The sequence below is a fragment of the Python bivittatus genome, unplaced genomic scaffold, assembly GCF_059951505.1.
Source record: "Python bivittatus isolate LINGU-HERP-01145 unplaced genomic scaffold, Pbiv_v1 ctg000070_np1212, whole genome shotgun sequence".
Lineage (NCBI taxonomy): Eukaryota > Metazoa > Chordata > Lepidosauria > Squamata > Pythonidae > Python > Python bivittatus.
In genome coordinates, this window is record NW_028277034.1 from 25,097,537 (window position 1) to 25,116,435 (window position 18,899).

Sequence of the window (18,899 nt, forward strand, 5' to 3'; positions counted from 1 at the left end):
TCTAGGCGCTTCAAAATGCTTCTTAAAAGTTCAAATCCTTTCCTAAATAGGAGAGGGTACTTTTATTGTGTGACTGCCAGAGGCATCTGTTCAGTGCTGCATGGGACATTCCTGGTGATGAGTAATGCACTCCACACTTATGAATGCAGTTTTGGAACTGTTCTAAACATTTTTACACAGTTTTATTGTAAATATAGCAGCCCTTACAAACATAAGAACACATACAAGACTCAAAGCCTATAGTTTTCTTTTAAGAATCTGTATTCCCCTATCTTCCATTGGAGCATAGGTCACATTTCCCTGTTCATCTGCCTCTTGGCAAAGGGAGGAATAAATAAGGCCTTTTCTTACACAATGGGGATTCCTTTTGTTTGAAAATTACTGTGGATAATATCCAGTTTAATTTGTACCCAGCACACTCCCAATTCCTAAGTTCACATCAGAAGAAGCACATAGGCCATTCTATTTAGTTAGCAAAAATACAGCTTCATCTTTATTTATTAAAATCAGAAAAACATCAAAAAACAGTTAAATTCCTTCCTTCCTTCCTTCCTTCCTTCCTTCCTTCCTTCCTTCCTTCCTTCCTTCCTTCCTTCCTTCCTTCCTTCCTTCCTTAAATTTGTATGCCGAAGGGTGACTCTGGGTGGCTCACAATTAAAGTAAAACCCAAAAACAATTAAAAATATAAATATCCATATTAATTAGTTAAAAAGTCAGACTGTATAAAAAGTTCCTATACATTTTATTGTGAACCACCCAGAGTCACTTTTTGTGAGATGGGCAGTATCTAAATTTGATAAATAAACAAACAGACAGACTAAAAACATTCAAGATGATGGGGGGTAGAATCAATTACCCCACAAGCCAGTTCCACTGGTGTGAGCCAGTGAACATGCCCCTTCTGCCAGACTGAATGAGGCGGGCTGATGTAATGGGGGCGAGACGGCTCCTCAGATAACCTGGTCCTGTGCCATGAAGGGCTTTAAACATAATAACCAACACCTTGAATTGGACCTGGAAGCAAATGGGACAAAAGGCAGGAAAATGAGAGAGACATGAATAATAGGCAGGAATTAATATTAGCTATATAGCAAAAGGCACAGAACTTTCCAAAGCCACTGGAAACAATACTGTGGGTAAACAAGATGGACAATTCCAAAGTACACAGCAGCAGAATAGAGATGGAAAATAGGTCACCATATTATCCCTCTTCTGTTTGCACCATTAAAGAAATAGTTTAGTGAACAAGGATGATGTACCCAACACTTTCCTTCTCCACTTCATCTGTAAAGTTGTGAAGACACTAATCCAGGATGTAGAGCTCGCAGTTGCATAGTACAGAAGGAGAAAGAGAAGAAATTAAATTTTATAAGTTTCATCTTTAAGGCAGAGGAAGCATTTGAAAAATTGTGTCTCTCTTACTGACTGCAGTTGGGACCAGCAACTCTGTTGTTAAGCTGCACGGTTGTTAAGTGAAACATTGCGTGACCATATCGACTTACATCAGTTCCAGCTGTGGTCGTTAAGCAAATCACTGTGGGTCGTTAAGCACGATTTCACATGACCATGACTTGCAACTTCCTGCCAATTTCCTCAGTGACTTTGCTTGTGGGGAGCTGGCAGGGAAGGTCACAAATGGCAATCATTTGACTGTGGGATGCTGGAACCATCGTAAATGCATGTCAGTTACGAAGCACCTGAATCACGATCACATGACCATGGAGGCACTGTGACAACTGCAACTTTGAGAACCAGTTGTAAGTCTCCTTTTTCAGCACTGTCATAACTTTGAATGGTTGCTGAGCGAGTGGTCAGTAAGCAAGGACTACCTGTATGTTACTTAGAGTAAAAGTCATGTCTGGAGGGACCTCTGACTGCTGTAATCTTAAACCATCTGGCCCAACCAGTTTCCAGAAAGGAGGAAAAGAAATGGAAGTACTGCTGGAATATACCGGCAGGTAATTATGGAACTAGATACTCAAGACCTGAAAGTGCCCAAACTATTATTTTAAATTCTATTATGTAAGGTTGAGTATGTTGTGATGGCATGCAAAAATGTTAACAGGTAGTTTTAGACATTTATTAGAATCAGAAGAAATGTATTATTTCCTTAGCGCTGGAAATTCAGTATAGTTTTTAACCTTCATAAAGTGTATGCACAACCATGGAGCTTTGTATATTGCACATGTTTGAATGCTCTGTGCACATACATTGAAATAATTTTTGTTTCAACATTTTGATGTGTTTCTTTGGCAGTTGAAACAATATTAGAGCCCTCCAGTGAGCAAACTCATTTTTCTAGGTTATGGAAATTCTGCTTGGGTAGTGTTTTTATTAGCATTTCTTCTGCATTTCCCTTCGTCAGCAAAATGTGGTTTTGGCTTTTGTTCAAAAAGAAAGTAGGAATATTGGACTTTTCAATAGTTGATAACAGGTATACAATTTTGATGGCAGTTGGAAAACGTTAAATGGTTAAATGAGTAAAATTAAACTTTATGTTAACAATGCTAACTTGTTTCAGTATTCATGGTTACTCTGCCAATTATCCAAAAATTTCAACCATGAACTTAACTTTCATGAGATTGCTAAACCAAGATTTGCACAAAGATGCCAGAATCTTGTGTGAATATATGGGGAGGGGGTGTTGAGTGCCATAGCAAGAATAACTCCTGTGGTGTGACCTCTGTCTTAATGTACCTTACATGGTGGTTGTGGCAGCAGCCTAGAGTAAATACTGAGCCCCACCATTCTAGAAGGATCCCAATAAATATTTAAAATGTCTTACAGTGCCCTAGACCAGTGTTGTCCAAACCTGGCCACTTTAAGATGAGTGGACTTCAACTCCCAGGATTCCCCAGCCAGCCATGCTGGCTGGGGAATTCTGGGAGTTTAACTCCACTCATCTTAAAATGGCCAAGTTTGGACAACACTGCCCTAGACCAACGAACACAGAATCTTGTTCAGTTACTTTGTCAAGTAATCTGGGATAGCGTAGAAAATTTTAAATGGTTAATAACCCCCTTGCTTAATCAATGTCATCTTTTGTATTAGGGATGTTATATATTTATTTGATTGTGTTGTAACAAAGATGCCGTATCTTTTTTGCACTGGTGATCTTGGAGTGGCATGTCAGATGCTACCCTTTGAACAACAAGCGGAAGCCAAATTTGATTTCATTTAAATACAAATGTAATTAAAGTTAATTAAGTATGAACACTCCCCATGTATGTAACAATATTCCCTTTTTGCTACAATAAAAAAATAGAGTTTTTATTCTAAGGCTTGGTGTGGGAGTACATGTACTTTTGAGGTCCTAGATAGTGTTCCCCATATTATAATCAAAGTGTTCAATTTTTTTTCTACTAGTTTTTGATCTATACAGTGGCAGTATTCTAGAGGTAATGAACCATATGCCCAGCTTCTCATTCCTGTGCTTTTTTCTGTAGTATAATTTGACCTTCTGGTCTGTGTTCTTCGTGCACATAGCTTCCCTTATACCCTCAGGAAAAAAATGTCAAACATAAACCTTTCCTCTTGGCATCCCCATTTCTTTCAAATCCTGTCGACTGTGATCCTCAACTTTCTTTGTCAGCTTATTTGCTTCACTGGGGCTTGTTCCAAAACGGTGCTGGGAAGACCAAGCCGTTCATGGCCTTTGTAGCACAAAATAAGTCGCTTGTATTCCCTTTTCATAAAAGCTTAGATTATGACAACTGCGGATTATGTTTTCATTGTCCCACTTTGGATAGTAGTATGAATGAATTTAATCCTCTTTCCATGAAAATGGCCTAATGCTAAAATAAATTAGCACTTTGGAATGGCTGCTGGCCAGCCGCCAAAGGTATCTTAGAAATAAAATGCTATAAAACTTTGGAAATAAGTGTCAGCATTCAGGTAGAGTGCAATAATATAAATCTTTATGTACCTATTTTTCCATCCAAATGAACCACAAGACAGTTTATATCGAACAGAAACCAAGAAGAAACCTAAGTAGAAATACATTAAAACCTCTGGTCAGCACTTAAAACGGGATAGAAAATAATGCCACAGCAGTTGTTAATATACATATGCCTGCAAACCTTTATGAAATTCAACAAGAAAGCAATCAGAGACCCTCCCTTGGAAATGGTTTAAACAGAATGTTGTCAGGGATTTGTAGCTGCCTGAACTTAACTAAATTTTCTCCAAGCATGAACTCAATGTTTTCTTTAACAAGATTGATTAAGAAATAGAATTATTACTGAAAGTGTGGTGGTACAATTCTAGCATGTGAACTAATTTTTGATGTAGAACCAATACATCTCAGTGTAAATTAGGGTGGGGATGTGTTGAATCTTTTTCCACAGCTTTATGGTACCCCAGAGGGAGGCACTAAAGCTGGTTGTTTAAGTAACAGTCACCTGAATCTTTGTCAGTCTGAGAAACATCTCTTAAAAAGATTCTGTCTTTAGTAACAGCCATATCTCAGAAGTTTGGAGAATTGAGAGCAGGGCCTTCAAATTGGGAAGTTATCAAAATAATCACATTCCAGACCATTTTCAGCATGAATGGGTAACCTATGATCCATGGTATACAGTACTTGTACTTTTGAATTGCTGTTTTAGAACCCCAGGAATCCCTTTACTTGCACTACAAACATTTTATAGCATAATTTCCTATTGTGAATTGGTGGCAAACCATCAAAAGAAATTATTTTTAATTTTTAACATATACACTATATGTCACTTGCAGATTGGTACTTTTAAAATTTTGGGAGGTTGCCATACCCACTTTGCATCATGGCTCTGCCTATTGCTGCCCTTGGCCAGTGGAAAAGTGCCATAGCCCTGATGATGGCTTTAAAGGTAAATACCAGTTCTTTGAATTGGGCACAGAAAGTAAGTGGAACCTATTGAATTTAATAATGTATCAAGTTAATATGCTTCATCAGTACCTTTACTGACTACCTGTAATATTTAATTTCCAAAGACAATTCCACAAAGAGGAAATGTCAAAAGTTTTAATTGATTGAGTAGCTGTGGCCAGATTCTAGTTACTCAAAAGAAGGTAAAAAGTGCTTCTAGATCTTATGTTTGTTACCATGCTTGTTTATGACATACATCCCTAAACCTGACCACAAACTACTCCATATTGAGGAATAAACTCTTCTGGAACCAAGTGATGGGAGATTTAGTTGAAAAGTGTGTGTTTTAAAAATAACTTCTGATATTGGCTGGTTGAAAAAGGGCTTCCAAAGCAAAATAAGGGATTCAAGAGAAACAATGAAAACAAGATCGATGAAATTTTATTGAGAAAGCTATAGCAAACAGCAATAAAAAGATGGATGCCAGGAGGTTCTACAGATGAGAGATGATGATTATGAAGATGATAATAATAATAGTAATAATAATATGCTTTAAAACTTAGCATACAAACAGAAATAAAGGAATATAAATTAAATTAGAATATACAAAAATACAAATAGGTTACATTAAAACTATGCAGTTCTAATTGTAAGGGAACTAAGGGATAGTGGAATATCAAATAGGTAACCACCTTACAATAAAAGTAATAGATAACTAAACCATAGAAAACCTCATATGGAGAATATAGAGGATGGCCTTGACGAACAGAAGGAAGATCCATTACCGAGGCAACAATCAAATAAATGTGGCTTGAGCCCATACCAAGAAAGATTTACAAAAATGCCTCAGACAGCATCCCCCCCCCCCCCCGGCAATTCTCATGAAGATAAAAGTAGAAGAAAAGGAAGCACATTTAAACTTGCAAGATTCTACTACTATAGCTGTTCTGATAAAAGTAGCTTTAGACCTACACAGTGTCTGTTTCTTAGTCTGGCCTATTTTACAGGGCTGAAGCCGCCTAACAACATATAACTGATTAAATCAAGGAATATTAAGCAATATACAACATAAAAGGCAGAGTTTAGTCCAGAAGCCACAATCCCCAGAGGGCCACTCCTGTACCTCAGAATTATATCCCCCAAAAAATAAGCCACAAAAAAAAGATGGTTTGTGGAGTGAGTGCTGTAGAAGAGAGAAGATAGGACTTGATGGGGCAGGAGACAAATGAAAAGCAAGAGAGAAAAGAAATATTACCAGGCCTTCCAAATGATTCTTTCCAGAGACTGGGTGAAAGGTTATTTATTTAATTTCGTAAGAAAAATAGAACTGTTTGCAGAATGGCATAGTTTATGGTCACATTACAGATTAAACCTTACTTAGGCCATACTTAATTCCTCACAAAATCAACTCTCTTGACAGTTATTTCAAAAGAACATCATTAGTAAATCTCTTAATTCTCCTTTTGGAAATGGCCTTTGAATCCATGGATTCAGTCTATGCATAAAGGAACTTTCAGTATAAGAGAAATATCGGCCTCGTTCCACATGGCTGACTGTCTTTAGAGCAATAAGAAGGAGAGCCCTTGACAAGCACTTCTGCCTTGGCGCTGTGCACAGATTGATCTTGTAATCATCACTGGACAAGATTATTTCTGTATGTCTTGTCAAATGTCAGTTCGCCCTATTCCTAAAAGTAAGCAGAGAAGAGAATAATTCAACTAACTCATAAGCAGTACGATTCTAGCCTTTTTGAAGCATCCTACTAATATTTGAATTGCACATATACCTTTCTCCAAGTGTTCATATGTATAGAATGAATTAAACAATATTTTGTACACAAATACAACAGAAGGATGGGTTATATTTTATGTGTGCCATTGGGGAGTGGAGCGACAGTGGTGCTTAAAAGTGTGTGAACCCTTTTGAATTTTCAATTTTTCTGCATAAACGTGACCTAAAATGTGACTTGTTCTCCACACAAGTCCTAAAACTAGATAAAGAGGACCTAATTAAATGAGTCAAAAACATTACACTTGTCCATGCATTGAGTATTTAATTTTTGAAGTCGTTAGCATATTTCTGAATATTTTTAATATTTAAAATGTTAAACTTGTTAATGGCTGATGAAACATCATTTAGACAAATTCTTTGTTATTAAGAAGTCTTGGGGAATAAATATTCTTTTTCCCTTTTAATCTCTTGTTTGTTTTTTTCTTTAAACACAAAAGAAACAAAAACACTAAAAGCTAAGGATGAGGAAAGGGTGCAGTTTCCTTTTCATAGATGAAATGGTACTTAAAAAGATAACATATAGATGGAGCATGTCCTCTTATCATGCTAATGGATCTATTGCATATATGCATTACAAACATATTCCTTGTATGTTTGCCAAGTTTTATTTTTCATCCTTTTCACTCTTCTGCTCTGATGTTTTCTTCCTGAAATTTCAAGAGATGTTTAAAGTTGATTACATGTATCATCTAAACATATAAAATAATTATATAGGGTATATAACAGTTTAGCCTTTTTACTTGCTTCTACTAAAAAGACTATCAGCTTTTGCAGACATGATCAAAAACTGATATAAACACACAAATGTAAATGAAGTACATGCACATATCCAAACAGAAATTCTATGAATTGTGCATTAAATTCATAGGATCATATTACTCCAAAACTTGAAAATAATGTTGATCCTATAAAATGTGATTTTAAAAAAATGATTGCTCTATTATTGGATTCTTCCAATGATTAGAAAGTTCACTTACAAAAAGGAATGCATTACTATATTGCACAACTTTATTGATTTGACTAAGTATACAGATCTGGCTGTCCCAGGAGATCAAGCCTAAATGTAGTCTGCGTTGGGAGTTTCACATATTCACATGACTGACAAGGGCAGTTTGTCTTGCAAAGTAAAGTAAGTGAGGTCTGTGCATGGATAGTTCACATGAAGAGAATGGCTAGGATCAAGCTGGATATACTATTTCAGTCCAGTCGCTTATTCAGAAATTCACAGTATGCAAAATTTAAGAGAAGTTTCTCCTTGTAGCCTAAACACATTTATTTGCAAGTCCTATTCTTGTAATTGGAATGTATTGCCAATGAATAGTGGAAACAAGGTTTATTTAAAAAAAATTTCAATCCGGTAAAAGGCACTGCTTTTGTCTAATCTCTTGTCTGTTTTATGAAAGTACAGCACAGTATCCATAATAAAGACATCTGTATGAATTTAAATGCATTTTTATAAGGATCAGAAAATTCTTTTAACTAATAGGATATGAATTAAACAGTGAATAAAAAGACTAAGATATAATTACATTTCTTTTTCCATTCAATCGTGTCTAATTCTCAGAGACTGCCTGGACAAGTCCCTGCAGTTTTCTTGGCAAGGTTTTTCGGAAGTGATTTGCCATTGTCTCCTTCCTAGGGCTGAGAGAGAGTGACTGGCCCATGGTCAACCAACTGGCTTTGTCCCTCAGGCAGGACTAGAACTCATGGTCTCCCAGTTTCTAGCCTGATTTCTTAACCACTACATCAAACTGGCTCTTTTTATAATTACAATATGAAATCACAAAATGGAAATAAAAGTTATGTGAAATTTAGCTCAAAATTTCATCCCAGGACATGACTGGAAGTTAACTTTTTAAGTAAAATAAACCTGGATCTGGTCAGTGTACATGCGTTGGAAACCATGCACCTTTTCTTGTGTTCCAGACACGAAAGAAGATCAGATAAAAGTATAGTAAATAATGTTTTAAAATTATCATTTGGCTGAGACAAAGCAGTAGTCAACCACTTCTCTAAGACTGCCAAGAAAACAGCCTGGGTACAGCCACTCAGAGCTTTGCTCAACTCATCTGTACCTTACAGTTAATTTAGAATTGAGAAAATAAAATATACCTCTGCTTGTAATTGCTGTTTACTTTCCCAAGGGACTTCTTGGTCTCTATTTCAGAGCTTATTACTTTATGTGTTTACCGTAACATTTGCTTATATGCATGTTAGGCTGAAAGCAGAGAATGTTTATCCTAGTTCATGAAGTATTGTTATGTGATGCTTTTTCATTTATAAGCAGATCAGTTTAGATCAATTTGAACAACAAGAACAAAACGTGCCATGGATGTTGTGGTATCAGATCAATTCAATATTACAAAATAAAACACTCATGGAGATTGCAAATAGAAAATTGTTCTTTTTGGAAAATTAATTAATGTAAAAATTAATGTTAATGTTTTTTTTCCCCAGAACATAGAGGTATAATTTCAAAAATGTACCGGATTTTATTTGAAATAGATTATGGCAAATTTGCCACAAGGCTAAAAGAAGTATGAGACTCTGATTCAGAGTAACAGTTAGATGATAATATTTGGCAGTCTCTGTGGCAGCATGAGGGATTCGTATCAGCATCTGTGCAGAAAATATACCTTAAACTTTTACATTGGTGGCATCAAACTCTGTGTGTGTGTATATGTGTGTGTGTGTATTTTCAATGAGTTGCTGGTGAGACTGTACATTTCACCTCTGGGGGAAATGTAATAAAATTTAATACTGTAAAAGTTTTAGAATTTTGGAAGAGGATGTTTAATAAAATGTCATATACAAACAGAACATTGAATAATTTCCAAAGTTATGCTTGCTGCAAAGTAAACTATTTAGTTTCTACATCTGGCAGCCAAATTAGTTATTGCTAAACAATGGAAATATCAGATAATTGCTCAGTGGATAGATGGCAATATAAGATCTGGTATATAGCTTTTCTTGAGAAAGCTTCTAATAAAAGCCAATATATTGCAAGGCAAAGTATGGAATCATCGCTCTACAAGGAATGGTAGGATTTCATTGTTTACAAAAGAGATAAACATCCTGACAACAGCTTGTATCAAAAATTATGAGCAAGGTAAATGTACAATCACTATGTTTTTTTTTTTAATTTAAAGTCATCATCATCATCAGGCAGATGCCAGCAGAAATCACAGGCTAATCATCAGCTGCAGCAGCATTTTCTAATTCCTTTTTTAATATAAGGCCTAAAATGAAAAGCACAACTTTTCATGAGAAAGCCTGTAGTAGAATTTCTGTACTCCTTTTCTGAGCAGATGAGTACACTTTTGTAAACCAAATGAACTGTACTCAGGAGCTTATACTATGATTCCTAATATTTCAAGGAGAGGCTGCCTTTTAGAGTGGTGATTGGCTCCTATGACTGTTACAAAGTCAACTTCTGTCTCACTTTCAAAGTGGCTCTGTAAAGAGCTGATTTATGTATTTATTTGACAGTTACAAAGCTACCTCCTCTCCACCTCCTTATTGAGCTGGCTCTTGAGATAAAAGTTAAATCTGTTAAAATGTTGAGTTTGATGGCATATAAAGATGCCAAATAAGCATTAAAATGGATAAACATATTGTCCCCTGAAAATATAGTACCACTAAACTTGTTTAACATGAGAGTGGATCCAGCATCTATGTATTTTAGTCCAAAATGCTATAGCTCATAATGTGCAGTATGGAAGCTAATTAAATTATTAGTGCTTTGTAAAAATTTTGTCCCAACATTTGGCTATAAATATCAAAATAATGGACTATTCTTGTGGACACAGCCTATTACTGCCAGCTGTAGGCATGAAGGATGAGCTTGGAGATATTTTAATTTGTTTGAGGTAGGTCTTTGCAGCCAAGTTCTACCCTGCTGGAATATGTTTAGAATATAACAAACATTGGCTATTTCAGCCTGTCCTCTTTATAATTCATGTAACTATGAGAGGAATCATATGTTGGTCCAAGCGAGACATTCTTATCCTTTGTTAAAGCCAAAGAGTATTTCACTGGCTATATCATGGAATTGTTCAAGACAGTGTGAAATCCACAATCAACATGGAATCTGCACTGTTATTTCCAATAGTGCAGCAATATAATCTAGACAGTTCCTTTTAATCTGTCAGTGGCTGGGATAAGGTGTGAGATGGAGGTTCTTTGACCTCCCTATACATTCCAGCCTGCCTGTTATGTGATCCTAATGCTTAATTATTACTGCAAGAATGTAAGTTCATTTGAGCACAAATGATTTAGCAGCTCATTTGAAATGACATTGAAAACAAAAAACATCCATGTTTTAACAGATTTAAATCACACGATTCATTCTTTGTTCCTTTTTAAACCTGTGTCTTAGCAAAAGCTCTTAGGAGTATTTATTTGTCATTCGTGGGTGGGTGGGTGGGTGGGTGGAAGGAAGGAAGGAAGGAAGGAAGGAAGGAAGGAAGGAAGGAAGGAAGGAAGGAAGGAAGGAAGGAAGGAAGGAAGGGATATAGATATAGATACAGATACAGATACAGATACAGATACAGATATAGATATAGATATAGATATAGATATAGATATAGATATAGATGTAAACTTGCACTTCTTTCCACTCTCATGCCACGGTCTCAAGGCATTCAAAATAATCCTATCCTTGTCTGGATTCTCAACCCCAAAATCCCAAAAGCAACAGGACACCTTGGAGCTCAGACTTGGCAGAATTCATTGAGTCTTGGCCACTGAGATATCATGGATGCCCTTCTTTTGTTATTGGCCTCTGGTCAGTCTTTGCTGAGCTATTTGACCAAAAGGACCAGATTTAGTTTGAGGGCAGCAACATCAGTGGAGCAGCCGTCTTTTGTGCCAAGCAGATGGAAAGCGTTGTGTCAGCAGCTGGAGCTCTCCTCTCAGTGAGCTGTCCAGCCAACAGGTTTGTGGTGGAGCAAGATGGGCAGGGTAAAATGCTAAAGTCTCTTTGAATTTTATGGTCGGATAAAAAGCTGAAGGAGAATTCAGCCTCTAAGCTTGTTTTGAAGGAGCAATAAAATCACTAAACAGCAGCAGTTGTGGTCACTCCCTATACATAATTGAAATAGCTGCCCACAGAAGTCAAATAGGAGGCGGGAGGGGGCTGTGTAAGTAGCTCTGACTGTTGCTATAACAACAGCACCTTGGTCTAATTTCTTCTGAAAAATGACTTGCTGCTAGCAGGATGAAGCGCAGCAGCTTTTTTTGCAGCAGGTGAAAGTGCCGTCGACAGACGTACATGGTCTCTTGTTTAGGCAGCAGATATTCTGTGATGTGCCCGTTGCAATCCTTCCAGGAATTTTAAGATGAGTTATTCCGGATATGCAGGGGGTGGGTGGGCACAAGGGGTGTGTGCGTCCGTGTGTGTGTTTGTGTGGCAAAGGAGAGATTACATACTGTAGATTATTTAGACTCTTAAAAACATCCCCATAAAGTTTACCTCTTACCCATTCCAGAGCAGCCTTTCACAATATGATGTACTGCGTACTCTGGAACTTCCATCATCTCAAACCAGAATGCCCAGAATGCTGGGCTCTGATAATAGAGTTGGAGTTATAATCCAGAGGCACCAGGACTGTATGCAGACAGCAAAAAATGAGCCCTTGGGGACCCCCCAAAATTGCGAGTAAATTATAATTTGTAAGAATGGAATGGACAAAGGATTAAATACCCGACTCGGGAGTCTGTATCCCACAACATCATACTGAATCTTACTTATGTTTAAATATAAACGAAATTAAATTGAGGTGTGTGTTAGCTACATTTTGGAAGGAAATTCCTGACAGGTCAGTGTGGCCCTCTATAGTCCAACATTCTGGGTCAGGAGAAGGTTGTCTTACCACATCTATGCCTTCTAGTTTGGGGTATTTTTATAAGGAAGTAGGTGTGTAATATTATTCTAGAGTTTTACCTATCTTTTGGGAGCAATCAGTGTCCTTTACCTGTAACTTAAGCAGTCACTGAATTGTGCTAATGGGTGTGCATTAATTTTAGACTACAATTCCAATTAATTTCAGCATATTCTGATTCTAGTTAATTACAATATATTGTTTTGAATGTAGTTCTGGCACCATTGAACACAGTGACCAAAGCTAAAACCTTACCAGCATGCAGATGAATTTTGTGCCTTTGGAATTGACATTAACTAAGTTAATCATATTCAAAAATGAAATACTGGCTCATTACAAGAAGAATTTTAAAAAGCCTGAACATTTTCCCTGTCCATGAAATAGGGTTACCAGACATCCAGCAAAAGGAGGACATGTCCACCTTTTGCCCTCATGCCCTCCGTCTGGCAGGCATAGGCTTAAAATCAAATGTTGTCCAGCTTTTTGAGTATCTTAACAAGCTGTCTCTTCCTGAGCAGCTTTCCTCCAGGGCTCAGCGCTTCCCTAATAAGTGCTAACCGCAAGTTAACAAGCACAGCACTATAACCTTAATTAGTTGATTAGTACCCTGGGCAGCTTACCGGCTGCTTGAAATTGACAAGACCTTAATCAGTTACACGCTGAAGGCTTTTGCCTCCTAACTGCTCTAGCCATTCCTGCAATTGAAAAAGCAGTCTTTCTAAATGCTGGAAGAAGTAACTTCATACATTCTAGGCCTAAGTACTTTTTCCCCCCCAGTTTTTCACTGTAATTTTTGTTGTGGATGCCAAGAAAGCTGAACAGTGTGTCCTCCTTTCCCCTGTTTGTCCTCCTTTCCAGTGGTCCTTGTCCTCCTTTGCCTGTTCAGCTATCTGGTAACCCTACCCTGAAAAGAGGACTGGTATGTGTGAGAAGTGTAGATCAGCTAGGGTTTTTTTCTAGAATGTGATGAGAGTGTAAACTACTTGCCCATATATGAGCAAAGAAAGTTTTCACCATTTTCAAAGTGGAATAATGAAAATATTCATATGCAGAGAGACTTTCTTAACAAACTATATCTTAAGAAATGAAATATTTGTATTTTTCTGCTTATTAAGAGTTTTTGTTAAAGTTGTTTTCTATACCTACTAAAGTTTATTTCTTATGCTGTGCCTTTTGATATTGTCTTTTGGCCTATTCTAGCAGAAAGTGCTTTAACTAAATTTAGATTTATGGTCTATCATGTTACTTACAATAGATTTTTCCACTTGTGTAGATTCATGGCGTTAAAAAAAGTTGTATCTACTTCAGACATGAGAAAGTATACAACAGACACATTGGTTGTATCTAGTGTTATGTAATATAAAGCAGTTTTTATAGTTTATCCAGCGTAAAAGGACCTGGTGTCATCCAGTATATCTCCCATTGTGTCATGCTGAATGAGGGTTATAGAAGTTGTAAACTGGCATCTGAAGAGTTCCAGGTTAAAGAAAGCTGAAGAAAAAATAAAGTGTAACTAAACTAAAATTAAGGATCCTGGGTCATGTTTGAAATTTACTGGAGCGGCTTTCTTGTCTTATTTCCTTTGTTTAAAGCAGGCGTGGTCCGTCCCACAAACCCTGGCCTCCTGCGGCTCTCAGTAACCCAGGATTCCTCCACTGAAACAAGCAGCAAAATAGCAAACTTTCAGCTGCGTGTTTTCTTTCTTTTTTCTTTTACAAAAATATGGATGGAAATGGGAGCAGGAAGACCCTGGAAAACAAACTGTTCCACTTCCACCTTGAAACTCCCTCCTTTGCAACTATCCAGATAGCCTGAAATTGTATTCAGCAAATTCAGGTATTTTCTGATATCTTGTGAAGGGGGAGGGATTGGAATTGGAGAGGGGGACTAAGAGTAGAAATGATCTGCCTTGCAGAGTCTCCCATTCCCGGTTTCACTCTTAACATTCCAAAAAAAGACCAAGCAGAAGGGCAAAAAAAAAAAAAAATTCATACCAGAAGGCATCTTTGACTCTCCCGGTGGTCAGAGGAGCAAGTTGCAACCCCCAGCGAACAAAGGGCTGACTTGTAGCCGTTTTGTTGCTCAAAACAAGCTTAAAGCGTGTTGACAGCCATTTGTCCAGTATGATATGAGGATTCCTGCACTGGGCAGGGAGTTGGAGTAGAAGACCCTTCCAACCCCAGGGTTCTATGACTTATCTTACCACTGAGCCTTTTAGTAAATAAAATCTCCTTCAAGTTGACCTTGACTCCCGGTGATTTCATGGAGGTATTCACATAGTTTTCTTACTGAAATACAAAAGTGGTGTTCCACTGTTTTCTTCTGGGATGTTTTTTCAACCTCCCAGTCAAGCCTATAGCACTAGCATTTCTTTGAGATATGCCATCCAAGTACTAATCAGGTCTCACATGGTTTCAAATGGAGACACAGAAGTGTTCTGAGATTTGTCAATGTTATTAGATTATTATATTTTTAAATAAAAAGTTAATTGTGTGGTCTCTTGGGCACTACCTGGGGAATTGCATGTACCACATTGCTCAGAGGCACTACATTATTGACTGACTTACTAAATGTTCAGGTGATAGTATGGTGATCTACATAAATGAAAGGGATGAGAACTGCATGTTTCAATGAACTTACTACATAAAACCTGCACTCTTGAATTGAAGGTCCCATGGAAGACCTTTCTGTCTATCATGCATTTGATAGGGGAAGAAGCAATGAATATAAACCCTCTCTGAAGGACATGTTGCATTGGGGGAGAAATAACAGTATGACTGACCTCATTCTAGGTGTTTTTCACATCCAGATTAATTTGACTGAGGTGGTCTGCACATCTTCACTAGTAAGAGATTGGCTGTGCAGTTTATCCAATGTAGTAAGTAGTTGCCTTGATTGTTTGGTGCATTATCTTGGGAAATGTTCCATTATGGTGTGTATATTGTAACTGATATAAAATACGTATGTAATGAAAAGGACCTGTTGGCAGGTATCACTAGATTTTCTTGCATCTGTTTGTGCTGGCCATAAGAAGTCGCTGAAGTAGGAAAAGTGCTTCTCAGATAACAACTGCTGTACAGAGGACTATTTGTTTAATTTGTTTATTGGTTTTGCCTAGCAACTTGTGGCAGAATAGATCATTGTGGTATTATAATAATGTATTCTTAAAAGCCCTGGTATAAGGAACTCCTGAAATTAAAGTGCCATGGGAAATTTTCAACAGTGCCTCTTTATAAAGCAAATGGGAGAATTATATAAGACTTCCTTCTGGAAGCTCCCTACCTACATAGTAAATGGATACATTATGGAGATGGCTGGGGTGAACCTCTCAGCCATATATGCTGCCACTAGGTATTATCATTTTTGTAGTGTTTGAAGTATGAACTCATTGAAATAGTGGCTCCATTCCAGCCTACCACTCTATTCTGGTTAATATGTTAAAATAGTTTATAGCTGGTTATAACAATGCAATAAATCTCATTGCCAAAGAATACTAATAAATTTGTGAGGGGAAATGGTGCATCTAAAGTTTTATATTACAGATAGTCCCCAGTTTATGAACGAGTTCCGTTCCCAAGTCTGTCCTTAATTTGTATGTAAGCTGGAACAGTATTATTGTATAATACAGTATAAGTGGTATTGTACAGTACTAATTAACCCGAACCATTGTGTATTTAACTCAAATTTTGCTATAGTTGGCTCTGTTCTTAACTATGGATTGCCTGTAAACTGGGCATTCTTAACCCAGGGGCTACCTGTATTCCAATAAATTTATGGAAAGTCCAGAAATTATACTAAGGAGACAGGGTGTTATACATCTCCTTTCAGCATTGGAATAATATTCTTCATATCAGATCTTTCCTTTGAGGGTAGTTGGTAGGCTTAAACAATGCCTAAGTTTTGTCTCATCTTCTGAAAGTTAGAGACTGATACTAAACAATGCAAGAAGAGCATGAGTTCAAACCACAGCACCTCACAATATAAACTTCCTAATTGATTCTTAGGAAGGCAAAGGAAGACTTTGTTTAAAATAACGCACAAAATGAAAATGAGAATTAACAGAACCAGTTGAAATCCTTATGGTGCGCTTTTTGGGTGCCCCTTGAAATGGGGCCTATGTTTGCTTTGCCATCAAGTATATGAAGGTTGGCAGTTCTGATTATGTTCTGACTGTGGTATTAATGCAGAGCAAGGAAACTAGAACCAGGTAATGAAAGGATGTCATTTAAATTGGTGCAGATAGCATTCCCACACATGGAATCTACCCAAATATTGCAAAGTCTTTCTTCAGAGGCTTTCTTCTGAACCTCCTGTGTGTGTGTGTGTGTGTTTTAATTAAATAGGTCAATATGGTTAGAAAGAGGGTATTTTCATTTGTGGAACTTTCTATGGCTTCCCCAAAGACACTTACTGTGCATCAAATCTGGTGTTTGTTGGTATCTAGATAAAGGTATTTAGTTGTCAAGGCCTTCCAGCATGCTGTCCGATTGTTTAATCTTACAATTTATATGGATTCTTTTAAAACTTCATTTACTTCTGTTTATTCTTGCTGTATATTTTTAAATGTTGTATTTTTATTATTGATTAATGGTTAGCACCCTTGGAGGCTTAGCTATCCTACATACATACTAACATTAAATGGTTCAGACTGAAAGCCCATGGCCGTGAAACAGCTGAAAAAATACTATATATCATATTTTGTTTTCTATTGTTTTAATATGAAGCGTACCTAAATGAAGTTCACTGAAAAGATGACCTCTCTATTTCCTCCCCTCCCTTCTATTGTTTCTTTCAGTAAGCATTTATTTTAAAAACCTGACATGTCATTCTTACTTAGCTATTAGTTGAAAATAATTAAATACGTATAAAGGGTTTAAAGCCAAGACATAGTGTAAGATTTGAAAAAAAATGTAGGACTAACTAATGACACTTTTTGTAGAAAACAAAATACTGTAGAACAAAAAAACTAATTGATGTGGTTTACAATGAATTGATATTGTTTATCCAATTTATGAGGTTTATACAAAGAATCTCTTTTACTAGATTCTACATCAGTAGCCAAATTATTATTATTTATTTAATAATTTGGTGCCATAGAGGAATAGATGCTATATAAGCAACAACTGTCAGCACTGCCAGACAAAATTAAGCACTTTTGTGGGACAAGCTTATATTTGACTGTCCAGGAGTAAATCTTGTTAAACGTAATCAGGCTTATTCTCAGGTAAGTGTACAGCCTAAGTAGGTGAAATTTTGCCTTCCAGATGTTTTCAGTTATTGGCTCTTCAACCTAACTAGTCCAGAGATTGAAATCAGTAGGATTAAAAAGTGCTTAATTTTGGTTGAATTTTTTCTGCTAAACATCTAGATTCTGAATACTTTAAATAATACATTAGAGAGAGGTAGCAGTCTCAAATAATCCATTATCAGAAACTGAATATTACAGGAGCATCATTAGTGATTTAGTGTCAGGCCTAGCCCAAGGAACTCCAAGAGACAATGCAAAATCAGTTCAGCTATGTTTATTAGCTGTAACCTCTAGCAAGAATCTTCCCAGACTGAAACCCTAGCTCCTAAGTCAGCCAGCCACAACAGTGTGAATTCCTCAGGGAGGTGCCAGTCTCATCCTCTTGTAGTTCCCATGCTCTTGCGGCGAGCTAAGAAAATGCTTATCTCCCTGAGCCTGGCCTTCATAATTCCATTCCATCACATCTAGGTTTTATCATCTTGGGCTTCTATGGGGTTACCTTACAGTTGCTTTTATTAAATTCTTGTATTTTCTCTTCACTGCAGTATCTGTGGAATCCTTACTCCTCCCTTTCTCCTAGATGAGAGAGAACTGCAGTATTCAGTATATATACAGGAGAAAATACCAAGGACGCTTTGGTGTTGGCATCTTAGAAATAACCTCTAACTATAGCTGAAGGTTTTTCTACATTACTACTACTGAGTGGTACTGTTGAAACATGCTGCTGATCAAGACTCATAATACTAATTATAAGGTCCTAAGAAACAATGAAAGAGCAATGTCTACCTATAGGTACATTTTATTGCCCCAGTAACATCTCTAATGATTCTACATATAATTGCTTTTAAATGTATAAGTATAAAAGCAATATAAAAACCTGGAAAGGCTGTTTGGCCAGAAACAAAAGTGAGACAAAAAGCAAAACAAAAACATATCTGTGCACACTACACAGTGAGCAATGGCTAAATTATTCTACCATCAAAACTAGAATCAGGAGAGAATGCACTCTCCTTCCAGAATGACGAGAGATACAGATTGGTTAGATCCCACACGTCCTCGGTAGAGTTCTGTCCATTATGAATGAAGGAGGCAGGGTAACAAGTTTTATTATTTTTATTTCCTTATACAGTCTCTT

The 18,899-nt window shown here is 37.0% G+C and overlaps 1 protein-coding gene across 1 annotated transcript in view; it reads left to right on the top strand.

The window, feature by feature from the left end:
- Window positions 1-18,899, top strand: part of MAML3 (mastermind like transcriptional coactivator 3) — a 301,849-nt gene that overhangs the window by 157,496 nt on the left and 125,454 nt on the right. The gene's annotated exons all lie outside the window — the stretch shown is intronic.